Source organism: Asterias amurensis, chromosome 10, assembly GCF_032118995.1.
Source record: "Asterias amurensis chromosome 10, ASM3211899v1".
NCBI lineage: Eukaryota > Metazoa > Echinodermata > Asteroidea > Forcipulatida > Asteriidae > Asterias > Asterias amurensis.
The window spans coordinates 13,314,131-13,328,217 of NC_092657.1; the positions used below are offsets into that span (position 1 = coordinate 13,314,131).

Genomic DNA, 14,087 nt, shown 5'->3' on the forward strand with positions numbered 1-14,087 from the left:
CCCCGCGATCGTCTAATTATGAAGCCTAGGAGAAAATACGCCAGCCTTGCAAAATCAAAATATAAAACTATCGACTTTCTGTCCACGCCCATCATCTTAGTTTGAGCGGCTTTGACAAATGATGGATAGGAACAACAAACGCAGAATTGACCTAGATTTGAGACCAAGCCTCGGTACGGGAACCCAATTCAAACTTCGGAATGAAAATGAGGAGTCTCGCGTATTATTAATTAACGCTGCACATCACTTTATAGACAACATGTGTAACTCCGCAAAGTGAAAGGAAAATCAGTAAAATACTAGTACAATTAAAAAAAAAATTTACTTTGAAGTGGAAACTTCATATTTTGCAAAAAAATATATTATTTAAAAGGTTCAAAATGGTTGGTATATTGTGTTCGATTGGAAAATATTTGTGTGCATTTATTATAAATCTCTGTGCATTAGTATTGTCCCCTGTCTACGCCAAAGAGCAACTGGTGCTTGATACCACGTCAGCAGCAATCACGTATATTATACGCACTGGACAAAGCTATTTCAGCTTTCCACTGAACGACAATGAAAAGGCAGTGACAAAGGATTGAAACTACGATGTCCTTGGAATAAATCTCGTCCGTTTTGTAAACACCCATGCTAAACAATCAATAATGGACTGGACCAAAGCTGCCGCAGACAAATTTATATAGGTGTTTGAGTCTCAATACTGTTGCACCGTGTTTCAAGTTAGTCTGACAATGTTAGTCATGGTGAAAATTAAAAATTAGTTAAGATGAAGAGTTTGCTGCTGATCGTATTTTTGGTGTGGTGTATTGAAGGTAAAGTACAATTTGTCGTTTTTGTTTACCAAGTAAATTGCTGCATCGTCAGTTGATGTTGGCGGGTTTTATGTGCTTGTTCATATGATCGTTATTTTTACAGGTTTGTCTCTGCCAATTTCAACAAAATAAATTTCATTGGATAATGATGGTGCTGCAAAAATGCCTTTTTACGATTTGTTTTTTGAATGGTGTCCGTTACAGCAATTTTCTGGTTATTACGCTTTTACATGCTAATAAAATAACTAAGACTAAACTTACGTTGTGACTTGTTTTACTCAATTCTTAAAAACTATAGCACGTAAGTAAGTAATATTTGACGGGAAGCTTTTTACTATCATTATCTTTAAACCCTGTAAGTTTAGTGTCAATCTGTTGAAAAGTACTCGAATCCTTCAAACGAAAATTTAAGTGTCAATAATGACAGAAATCTGTCCGCGTATCTAGGCAATTTTTTTTTGGGGGGAACGCAATTCTTGTTAGCACAATAAAGCATATATCTTGAGAAAACGAAAACGTATTTTGTTGTGAACGTTATCGCACGTAAGTTAGGAAACAAAAGCGTATAAAATACACGCAATCGAGCATTTAAAATTTGAAACTTTAACTTTCGGTTTGAAATTGAATTGAAGGTCACGTGGGGTCGCACACTGTGTAGCAGTGCTTACATTTTTGAAGGCACGGTGATTCAGAAATCCAATAATGTGCTCATGGTTTTGAAACCGATGTGTGGTTTAGGATTAATGATTCGTTAAATCGTGAACTTGTTATAACGTATAAATGATACAATTCCTATTTGTAAGGTTGACGAGTAATGATTTTTCAAATGTAATGTTTCATCATTTTCAGTTTGAACTGGAAGTAAAGGTCACGTTGAGTAAATTTGTGTGTATCTCTGGTATTTTTTTTTCCAAATATTTAAAATCAAGAAAACGATACATTCTGAGTGAACTTTGTCTACTTTATTGTCACGTTTAGATGTCTTTGGTTTATCTGTGTAGATAATTTAGTTGGCTTGATGTGCAGAAAGAAACTCACACAATTTTTCTATTTTACCCCGGTAGTAACTTTTAATGTAAACATAAGTATAAATACTGTTTGTTCCGTTGTCTTTGTTAAATTTTCAGCAAACAATGGCATGGAGATGTCGTCTTATTATGGCCCAGTACCCGAGCCTGATCCCGGTCAGCCTTATAACAAATACCATTGGGTGAAATCAGCCATGAAGAAACTTCAAAGCGGATGTCTGAAAGGAACCCCATTGCATGAAAGTGACCCCACCGGAAGTACTGGTCAGAAAGGTATGCTTCTTACTGCTAGACGTTCACATCAATCAAATATCCAGTTACCGTAGTGGCAGGGAGTCAGAAACACTTTGTTACGTAGAAGCAGTTAAGTTGGGCGGAGTCTTCAACATGCCAAATTGCTTGATTTCGACGGCGATCATATATACCCCGACTTGATAATGTATTAAAATCGGGCAGATTGGCATTACCTTCGTAAGGTCGTAGTGCTGTGTGAACAGGGTATAAGACAATTTCTGGATGAGATATCAGTATATACTTGGATTGCGGTAAGACCGTGTGTTGTCCACTTGCTCATATCAACTTCAAATTTCACATTTTATAATTGGACATTTACTAAGAGGAAATCTCTAAAGTTACGTCCTGATAACGTCTTACGCTTTTGAAATACTTTATTCAAAGTTTAATAATTAAAACTGCCATAACTCCCGAACGCCCAAGTTGATTGTGTACAATTCAAACAAAATCGCAGCGGGTATTTTTAAACTCACTAAACGACATAACATAATGTGATCTAATTTGACCGTGACTTTTGGTTTAAACATGAAAACAAAATTGTATTGTATTGTAGTTTGTTCCTTGGACTCCGACGAGCCTCTCGGTATGGAGAATGGAGACATTATCAATACCGATATCGAAGTATCATCGACGCCCGGCGTGGATCCTGTTAGCAGTGCGAGGCTCAATTATCAAGGTACATTTTTCAAATAAAAGTACAATAATTATTGCGGCTCTTATATGTGACCCGCCACGTGAAAATGAGTCAGATGTCGCGCTATGCATTAGCGCGCACATGTCCGTCACTTAATGACGCTCCTAGCGCTGTAGCAGGCAGTATTTCCTGCCAGATGTGAGACTACGTTTTTTAATTATGAGACCTATGTTTTACAAGATGCTGTGGTGCAATTTGTTGCCAATCAGACCAGGAACACCGGGGCAAACCCCTTCTCTTTGTTGATAAGTGTGGGTTAAACAAGGACGAAGGAGTGGTTAAGTGTCTTGCTTAAGGACACAAGTGGCTGGGGATGCGTGGCTGGGGATTCGAAACCCCACTCTGCTGATCAGAAATACCAGAGTTTGAATTCGGTGCTCTTAACCGCTCGGCAATTGATTCTGAGGGGGTTTAGAAACACCAAATTAGCATCCACGCGACTTTATCGAAATTGGTAGCAACATTATTACAATTATATACATTTGCTTCAAGTCAATTAAGCACGGTTTTTGAAGTTGCTGACCTTAACAAACTTCGTACTTGCGGAATACAGGGAACCTCTGGCCCAAGGGTGCATTTTGCAAAGGGCGATTGGTCATTAACATTGCTCAACCATATGAAGGAACAATACATGAAATCGAAAAGTCGTGCTAACCAACTTCAATTTTAATCCCGTACAATGAACGAATTTTCAGATTGAAACTACACGTGAATTATTTGTTTGTATTCTCTCCAGTTATCTAAAATTGTGGTACAGTTCTCAGTTTACCATTGTTATACCTCTGTTCAAACTGTGAAGTTTGATTGGTCGATAACCAATCACGTGCCGTGCAACAAATACGCATGTATCATGGCTAAAGATGCTCGCTACGCGGTGTACATCACCTTGATCGTTCCCACCGTTGGACGATTTCCAGCGCTGTACCAAACTCACGCGGGCTCGAGGGAACAGGTGAATAATTGTTACTTATTTGAACTGTTCGTCTGCTTATTAAACCATGATTAAACTAAGCATAGCTCCGTCTTAATAATGTTTGAAGATGACAACATAACTTCGAGAAGAGGATAACAATGTTAACATTGTATAACAAAACAATTGTTGCACGCTGTGACTGGGGTCCATGCACTGTAAACAAAACATGGGTAATTGGGTGTTGGGTAAAACTATTCCAACACACTTATTGGTAAAATCTGCTGTTGGGTAAAGGTAAGGCTTCACCAATGTTCGTACGAAATTGAGTCATTGAAGTTTGGTAATCTTTACCCAACAAAATGGTACATAGTGCTTGCTTCAGTCGGCTTACTAGATGTTGGGTATAAAATCAGCCATATTCACCAACAATCACCAGACTAGACTGGTCCCCCGTACTCTAAGTGTGACGTCAGGGCTACAGTCACGATGTCATGTTCGCGCATAATTATCTGGAGAACTTTTGAGCAATCATCATGACGGAGTGCAACACGCTAGACATGCTTGAATAGAATATTCATCAATGGGGGCTCGACGAGCTGTACCAGACATTCTCAGGTAATACTCACAATGAATAATAACAATCAGGACAATGGAGATGACAAGATCGTATGCTATTATTTAGAAGAAAAAAAAAACTTTGAACTTGGTGCACACGTCATCACATCGTGTGTGTGACACTGACAGTTAACTCGTGAGTCGAGTAGGCCTAGCCCGCCGTAGGCGTAGGGGTAACGTAAGATGAAATTTAAAAGTCAAAACAAGTTTGTTTTTGCAAAATTGGTTGTCAAAAATATGGTGTGTCGGTTATTTTTTTATTTATTATTTTTTTTTTTTTTTCAATTGTTGTCATGGTTGTTAAAATTTCCAGCAGACAACTTGCCATAACTTAAGTTAAGCCTGGCTATCCAACTTTTGAGCAATGTTTAAAGGGTATTATGTACTTTTTCCCAACAAAAAACACAATGTCCACAGATTAACATTAAACTTACACAGTTTTAAGATTATGATAGTAGAAAGCTTCCCTTGAAATTTTACTTACTGAGGTGCTGTAGTTTTTGAGAAATGAGTAAAAGTAATAATGTTCGTCTCAGTTTTAGCATGTAAAAACGTATTAACCAGTTATGCTATAGTTGTGGTATAATATCATAACTGGTTAATGGGATTTTACATGCTAAAATAATTTTGGTCTCATGAGACCAAAATGATTTTGTGACTTGTTTTACTCATTTCTCAAAAACTACACAACCTTAGTTAGTAATATTCGAAGGGAAGCTTTCCACTATCATTATCTTCAAACCCTGTAAGTTTAATGTAAATCTGTGGACATTTTGAAAAAGTACCCGAATCCTTTAACAGACTAACGTTCAACTTTGAGGCAAATCTAAATAAAAGTTGGGCAATGTCAACACCCATCATGCCCAACGTTTGAGTAGGGTTCCTGCAAAAGAAATACTAGTGGACAAACAACATTGCATGACATGTCATTTATGCACATTTAAGTTGAATTTTAATTTAAATATGCCAAATTAAATCATGCCCAACTTTTGAGCAGGGTTCCTGCAAAAGTATTACTCGTTGGGCGAACAAACCTTGCATGCCATCTAATTTTTGTGCAACTTCAGGTTGAACTTTCATTTTAACAAACTGTCCTTGTTTTTAAATTGTTTAATGTGTAGTGTCCGATCCCTTAACAGTAAATACGTTGGCACTGTTTATGTTGGCACTGGTTTTCTTTTAGTTTTTGAACATGAACTTGCAGTTGTGCACTGTGTACATATACATTATTTTTACTGTGGCTTTCTGAACATTGGCATTGACTGTCTCTTGGGACAAAAAAAACGTAGCGCCTACCTACACATGTTTTAGTCTAGTTTCACGTCAACATGGTCATTGAGACTTTGTGTTGTTTAAATATATTTCTTACAATTTTAAATGGTTAAATGATTTACAATTTAGGACTTACTAGGCACCATTGACAACACATAGTTACTAACATGTCTGTGTACCAGTGTTTCAGATGATCATTTTGGTAAATTTTAAGTTTACATGCCTCATACTAAATTAAAACATTAAATCACTAAGACATGTTATAGTCCACAAAAAAATTGTTGTTTTTTAAGAGGAGTTTTTGATGTTTGAAAAAAATAAAACGAACGATATCAATAGATATGGAAGCTTTGGAGCTGTTAAGAGAATAGTGCTTAAAGACTCGATATAACAAAGGGACTATTATTGAATATTATTTAAAGTAGTTTATCTGGAGGTTAAAATAATATTGATGTGTTTGTATTTATTAAGTAATTTCAAGTGCAGCAACTCCTGATGAACCCAAAGAGAAGAAAAGAGACAGCTGAAGATGTACTTGAAAAGGTTCAGTGGCTAAAGGACAACTGTGCACCTTCTACCAAAGTCAACGAGTACATTTCATTGACATCAAAGCACAGGGAAGAATGGGTGAAGGATAAGGAGAGAACTGTTGCAGAAATCTTGGAGGAGTCCCCCAGGCTGCTTGCTATTGTGGGATGGTAGATTTCTACCAAGTAAAATCATTTCAAACTGTGATAGTCAATGTTCTTCTTTTCTCAAGCTCTTAATTTAATTTGTTTGTCAAAGCAGTGGGATTAATATTGTCCGCATCACAATTATGGGCTGTGAGAAACTTGGTAATAATAGTTAGATAGAAGGCGACAGTCTTGAATACTACTTGGTAGTGCTGCAACTATCACTCAGAAATCCTGGTTAATTATTGTCGTTGCTTTGCACTAGTTAAGTTTCATACAACTCGTTTGTGTACTCATTATGCTTTACAAACACTTAAAGCCCGTCAGTCCTAGCTAACGCTGACTTTGATTTGTTTTGTTTCTGAAGAGTTTTGAAATATTGGTCAGCATGTAATTAAGCTAAAGTGAGGTCAAGGTAGTGCTCCACAACTAACAATAATGTTTAATTTTATCCCTTTTACTTAAGATTTAGCAAGACTTCCAACTGATGTACCCAACAAACTAACGGACAAATGGGGCGGCTCGTCAGACGCGCTAATAGACTATGCCATACTAATGTTTCCGCTTTGGAAGGGTTAGATCTGGATGCAACTACTGATATAAAGAAAATGACTGAAGGTATTTTTCAGATTTTTTGAATGTCAGGTTGTTTGGTTTTTGCTTAATTCATTGGGTGAGATGTTAAACTTTCAGAATACAATTTTGAGTCTTCTCAAGTCAACCATCCTCCAGATTAATTTGAAGTGGCGGAGGATTTCCAATTGAATGCCGCATTGACATAATGCCCTTGTAATTATGATTTCCTTCATTACAGTGATAAGTTGGGTAAGACACACATAGTGTAGGTCTTTCTCATACTGAATTCATTTTAGCCATTTAAAACATTGCAGGGTCGTGGCCGTGCGATACAGGCCCCACCTTCGGCCGTGCCTTTATCGAACTGACACGAACCTGCCGGTTTTAAACGGCAGTTTAAAAACTCATCGCTACCTTTTCATTCCCTTAGTTAAAGTAGCAAAGCCAAACGATATGGGTGTCGGAACATAGGGGTGTCGGAATTTAGGGGTGTCGGAACAAAGGGGTGTCGGAATATATGTTGAGTTGTCGGAAAATAGGGGTGTCGGAATATAGGGATGTCGGAATATAGAGCAGTCACCGTTTATACACATGGTGCACTCCATCATGTGCTTTAGCTATTGCCAATCACAATCGCTTTGTCCGCTAGTGTGAATAAAGCGCTCACTGAGCGAGCAATTTCAAACGCGAAGTTAGATTATTTGATTTTTCATCAAATTATCACATTTCAGACATAAATATTTATTGGGATGTTTTCAACTATGTTTATCAATAGACCGTATAAGTTTTATGTAAATCTGTGATTATGTCAAACGAAGTGGTTTGATGTAGGGACTTTTGTCTCATTGTCATTTGTCTGCTGAACAGCAACATATCATAAATGTATCTGTCTTTCATGGACCCGAGATTCTTAAAGGCACCTGGAAATAGGATTTTTTTTCTTTTAAACATAAGAGTATATGTTTATTAACAATAAAACATTTTTTTGAGTAATTGTTTGTCACGATTTGTATGTTAAAAAAAAATAATTAAGTGCTTGGGGGTGGGGGTTGACTCCGCCTACCCCTTTTGTGACGTAGGAAAAGGAAGACTTTGCTTCGATGCGTAGATAAACACACGTGCAAAAGTACATGAAATTCTAAGACGTGAGTTTGTACGCTGCGAAAAAAGGTTTTTTTTCTGGCATTTTCCCGGCAATGCCGACCAGGTGTGTTGCTGCTGGATGCAGCAAAACAACTAAAGATGGGTTCAGTCTTCATCTATTTCCTGCAGATCCCAATTATAGGCGGTTGTGGGCTGCGAAAGTCAGATTAACTAGAGCAAAGTGGTCCGGTCCGACGTCTTTTTTTAGCGCTATGCAGCGAACACTTCGAGCCGTCGTGCTTCGAATCCGGGATACACCACTCATTTGACATGACGAGAAGAGCCATTCTTAAACACGACGCCGTCCCAACAATTTTTCCAGCTAGTGGGAAATCGAAGAAGGTATTTGAAAGTCGTAACAACCCAGAGGAGCATTTGCTAAACGTGAAAAAAATTCGGGTAAGTGTGAACTTTGAGGGTATGTTTTTAGCTTTTGCCAAGTGACACGATTTTGTTCAGGGGCAGGTCCTATATGTGACCGTCCGCACATTATACAGCAGCCATAGTGCGTGCGTGCAGTCTGCTCCGTGACCGTATTTCTATAATAATACCCACATCTTACAACCCATTTGGTCACTAAAAAGTCGCATAGTTAAATAAAAATAGCAGCAATAGCTTTTGTAAAAACCACTAGGCGTTCAACATGTTCAAGTTTCAATGTACGTATGTGTGTAAAATCGTGTCTAAGGCCGTGTCCGAAACGGCGACTTCGGCTACAGCTACGGCTAGATCGCGCGCGTCTGCCTATTCTTCAACACTGGTAGACGCGCTGATCTAGACGTAGCTGTAGCCGAAGTCGTCGTTTCGGACACGGCCTAAATTTGTTTTGATGTGCCATGTTCCCAGACGTAATATACGGGGGCCTGACTACAAATTTTCTCTTCAAATATCGCGCCTTGAATTACGTCACGAACAGCGCCCTCTCGGGTCGGGGCCTACTCGTAAATTTGTAAATACAATCAAAACTAATACTTTTAAACCTTAGTTAACTTTTTATTCACATTCCTCTCGTAAAAATACATATTTTAGTGACAAACTTCCAGGTGACTTTAATTCTCCCGGATAAGGTGTTTTAAAGCATCGGTCACTCATGTCTTAGAAACTATTAAGAAAGTGACAGAGCTTGACCACGTTTGCATTAACATTTAATTCTTTACACATGTTGTTCTTTGTTAACCACACTGACAAAGTATTAAACAAACTCTCACAATTTCTTTGTTTTGGTTGTTTTTGTCCCAAACAAAAGTTAATAAGTTGAAAGTGCTGTTTGGGAATATGGTTATTGATGCTGGTAAGTGACTGCTTGGGGATAAAGTTCGGCAAATGGGGACTTTTAAAGCGCTTGGAAGCCGCAGACCTACCAGGTAAAACAACATTGTTGTCGGTAATGCGCGCATGCTCAGAACTACGTTCCAAAGTATCCCATTGCGGTGCACTAATTGTTCCTTTGTGATGCTTTGGTTTAAGTCTCTAGCGTAATAATTGTCTGGAAAAAGAAACTTCATTGAGAATACCAAAAATCAAACATTTTTAGTCATATCCGTCACTTTGTAAAACACACTGGTTTATTGTATATTAAAAACACCGTTAATATCACAGTGACTTAACCAGCAAAAGAGTTGAAGATTAATACAATGAAGATCATGTAACCTTTGTTTACAACAGGATCGAACCTTAACAGGTCGGGTCATTTCCTGGTAGATGAGACACTACACTGCAGGGTCATATGAGTCTTCCACATAATGTAATAATTTCCACCTTAATTAAAAAGTGTAAATAGGGTTTGAGGCATTGCACGTTGAGGTATCGATATATATTTGGTTTGCGATAACACCATGTGTGTATCTTGTTGCCAGGTAGAGTTTGTTCTTAGAGATCTGTCTTGCTTAATTCTACTACCGCGGAGTAGATTGTTCGGGAGACTTCTGAGTTCTGAAAGAACTGTCCGCATAATTAACTATTACATGGGTGGATGGTATTGAAATACGCTGGGACTACTACTTTAGCTTATGGGATCGTTGTTAACTGTACTACCGCGGAGTCAGTGTTTGGATGATCTCAACTTGTCGACTAGCTTGCTCTAGTCATCGTACGGTGTACTTTTTCAAAACATATCTTGCTAAAAGTGGATTTTAACTTTTTCCAAAAACCCCAAAACAACAATCTTTATCTAAAAGGTCAGATTAAGTTTGATCTGACTCTGGGTAATGTACTTATCGTGTCTACATGAGGTCCAGACTCAGTGATGTCACATGCTGTATGATCTATACAGTAACATCTAGTCGTTGGCGATGTTTGAGAACTATGTTTATTATTTCAAACTTGGATTTATAAGATACAAAACGAATTATTGAATATATATAATCATAACACAACTTTCTTGAAATCGTAAGACTGTTCTTTGCATAATGTTAGGCAGAGCAAAGTCTTTAAGTTTGGATTAGTGGTTATCATTGTTATGTACGTTGTTGGGGCTGCTCAAAGGTTGTTTCTAGGTGACGTCCACCCCATATTGTAACCACTGACAATAGTGTTTTAAAAGTGAATTTTAACCTATTTAAGAACTACACTCACAATTACATCCACTTTATTAAAATAAAGAAAAAACATATACATATATATAAACTGAGCCTTCTTAACTTCTTGCGTCAACATTCCGTGTTTCCAATTGAAGTACCTGTACCGAATCAAGAAAACCACATCTTAAGAGAGATGTGTTGATATTTGTTTGCTTCCTTTGGTGTGAAGATTTTAACATTCTCTTACATACTTTCATTCAGCAGTTTTATTACTTTTAAAATTATTATAAATATTAAGTATATGTTGTTATTTACTACAAATGTAAGAAATATAACCAGATTCGTAATTTCTTGCCTAAATCATCCCCTGTTTTTGTTTTTTTTATCTTTAACCAAAACAGCAACCTCAAACCCTCATTAAATTTTGTTTGTATATTTATTTTATAAGTGTCTACAAGACACATCAGGTATCAAGTAATCAATATTCCTGTCATTAACGAACTGTAATTCATTGTCCAATCTAAATTGATTGGATTGATACTTTTAATCGATAATAATAACTGTAATGATGAAATCAAGCTTTTATTTGATTCATCTGTTACAACTGGAATGTTATTGATTCTTAAAGTTACTAAGCATAATTGTTACAAAATCTACAAAATGAACCAATAAAGTCTCGCTTCTCTATGAGTCCACGAAGTTGACCCTTAATTAAACCATTCAGGTTTTTGTGAGCACTACAGTGACAACTACATCAACTAGATTAAACAAAAATAACAATTATTATAAATAATTCTAGTTTGTGTAAAATGGTAAATTGGTCCTGCAATTGTTGTAAATTATTACAAAGAAAATTTCTTAAAAATGAAGAAACAATTGATTTCAAAACAATTCCTCACGTCTTAGAAAAGAAATGCGCTAACCTTGATAGGTAACATGACATTTTCCCCAAGCATTTCATTACAGCATAAACATAACTAAATAATGGTTATGAACAAAGTTTATTCCGCCCTTTTAAATGTAATTACAATTGTGATCAGTAATGATAATTTGAGTTTTTGCATAGCGGCAAAAGTCAACTCCTTCCTGTGTATCTTTTAATAATCTATGAATAGAAGTATATCTATAAAACACTTATTATTTGTTATCTTAATTATTGACCATAACATAACACATATGTTTTTGCAAATACTCACACATTCTCAAAGTCAATGACTGCTTGCGTAAACTCTCTTTGTTTGTTTTTTAATCAAAACAAGCATCCTTATTTTCTGAATAGTACTTGAGCAAAGCTTGCCAATAAATACACTGAGTATAAAGTGCTACGACATCAACAATGTATACTATTTATACCTGATGCAAAATTTCATCTATACATACACACATTTCAACTAAGCCAAATCCATGACTGCTTGCGTAAAACTCTCTTTGTTTTGGTTAGTCAGTCAAATCAGACAATCTTAGATTCCAGAAACTTACACAAAGATGAACGTCTGTCAGTTCTAAATTTATCAATAAACAGACTATTTCAAATATCCGATAATGAAGCAATTACCAATAAATGAATTTCTGCTGTAAATATCTTATTATCCTTCTTTTACAAATAATTCGTCGTCTTAATGTTGGTAATTTTTTTTTAACTTAGTTTACTTGCCGTATAGTTTCATAATTCAGTTCTTGACTGAGTAGCTCAAATCCGTCCAGTTTGTAATTGCATGTATGAAATAGTTGATGTTAATAATTACACTAAAAAAAGATTGCCCCCTTTTCTTTTAAAGTAAACTAATCGTTTTCGTTTTGTTTTGTTTCAAAAACTTTGTGCCAAAGACAAAGACATATTTACAAACAGCAGCTCTGTTTTTAGCTAATCCCCTCTTTGCTGCTAGAAATGTTACGGTACTAGCTTTTGGATTTTACAAATACAAGAATAATCTGCCTCTTGTTATTATATGTTTCACCTGGAAACACAAGGCCTGACTGCACGGTTATAAAAATAAGCTGATAATTGATATTTCAAAAATGATTTGTTTTCTTTGGACAAGACCGTATGCCTTCAGTGGTGTTTTTTCTCACAGCAGTTTGCCCTATGATATTATTTTGAAGAAAGCCAATTATAGCATTTTCTGTTACCAAATTTAATGCATTTAATTTATTTAATTTATCTTTCAAAGAGCTTAAGTGATGCATGCACGCCACGGAGCGCCAAGGTTATTTCGTTTTGAGTTATCTGATGCTAGGCATTTATTCGTATAACAAGGCAATACTTTATTGTGTTTAACCATGGAGTCACTGAAACGAATAATGGTTCAATATGCTTATTATTAACGGAACACTTAAAACTGGGTTGCTGTAAAATCAAAGATATTTCTGAAATGTTGGCAGACTTAAAAAAATTGATTTTGGCAAAACTCCATGTACGAGTAGGTATGGGTACACAAAACACAAAAATCGAAAAAAAAAGTTATATCAGACATTGGTTGCCATGGTTACGGCCAAAATATGATTTTCGGCAAATTTTCCAAGTTTTTACCTTTTTTAAGTGTTGAAATATAGGTGTATTGAAAGTACTGGTACGTCTTGAGGGGAAAACGTTAAGTTTTTCTTTCACACATACTGCACAACCATGTTTACTCTTACAAAAAATGTTTTTAAAAATTAAGTGTGCGATCAACTTTGGATCGAACCATTATTTCAAATAGGGGTGTTTTTGTCATATTTTCTAATAGCGAACAATAAGGGTATTGAATTGGGCCATTAGTCCGAAAGTGGTACTTTGTGGATTATGACACTTTGATAGTTGGAAGATAAGGTACCAATCTACGTAAAAATGCAATAAAATGTTTTTGTATTTTAAGTACGCGAACACAGTTTTGCCGGAGAGTTAGCACTTTTGCAGGGGAAAAAGCGCAAAAATTACCAAAAATTATACATTATTGATAGGTAAATATCATTTTTTTGTTTTTGTTTAAATACCTTATCGGTGGAAGGGCTTTGAGGTTTAAAACAAATAAACTTTTGAAATCACCACAAAGCCCTTTGCCATGGTAACAGCTCATTTTGTGTTTTGGCAATTCTTTGCCGATTTTGTGTCTGAAAAACTGTATTTTAGCATATTATTGCAGCTCCACTAAGCAAATGCGCATTTTTTTTTTTAATTTTTATCAAACCTTTCACATCAATACAACGAGTCGTCCTTTGTTTTACTTGAGACAAACAACAATTGATTTAACTTTTACCCTTCTGCTATTTTTAGTACAGCATTAGAGCATGTCTGTAGAAAATCGAAAAATCTGCATTTTTACCCTATTTTTGGCCTTCTAAATGACAACGTGCCAGGGGTCTCAAAATATTGTCCTTTCGGTTGTGTTTTGGGCCAACATTGGTCCTTCCATTTAGAGAAACACAATTGTATCATGTTGTAACAGTACAGCCTAAAAAAAATGCATTTTGAAGTTGTTTTCTTCGGATTGAAATAATAACATTAATAAAACAATACTTTTATTTTTTAAGTTTTCCATCAATCCGATACCTTTCATTAGCATCC

The 14,087-nt window shown here is 36.1% G+C and overlaps 1 pseudogene; it reads left to right on the forward strand.

The window, feature by feature from the left end:
• The first annotated feature begins 769 nt into the window (after window positions 1–769).
• Window positions 770–6,970, forward strand: LOC139942703 (uncharacterized; annotated as a pseudogene).
• Window positions 6,971–14,087: the final 7,117 nt, after the last annotated feature.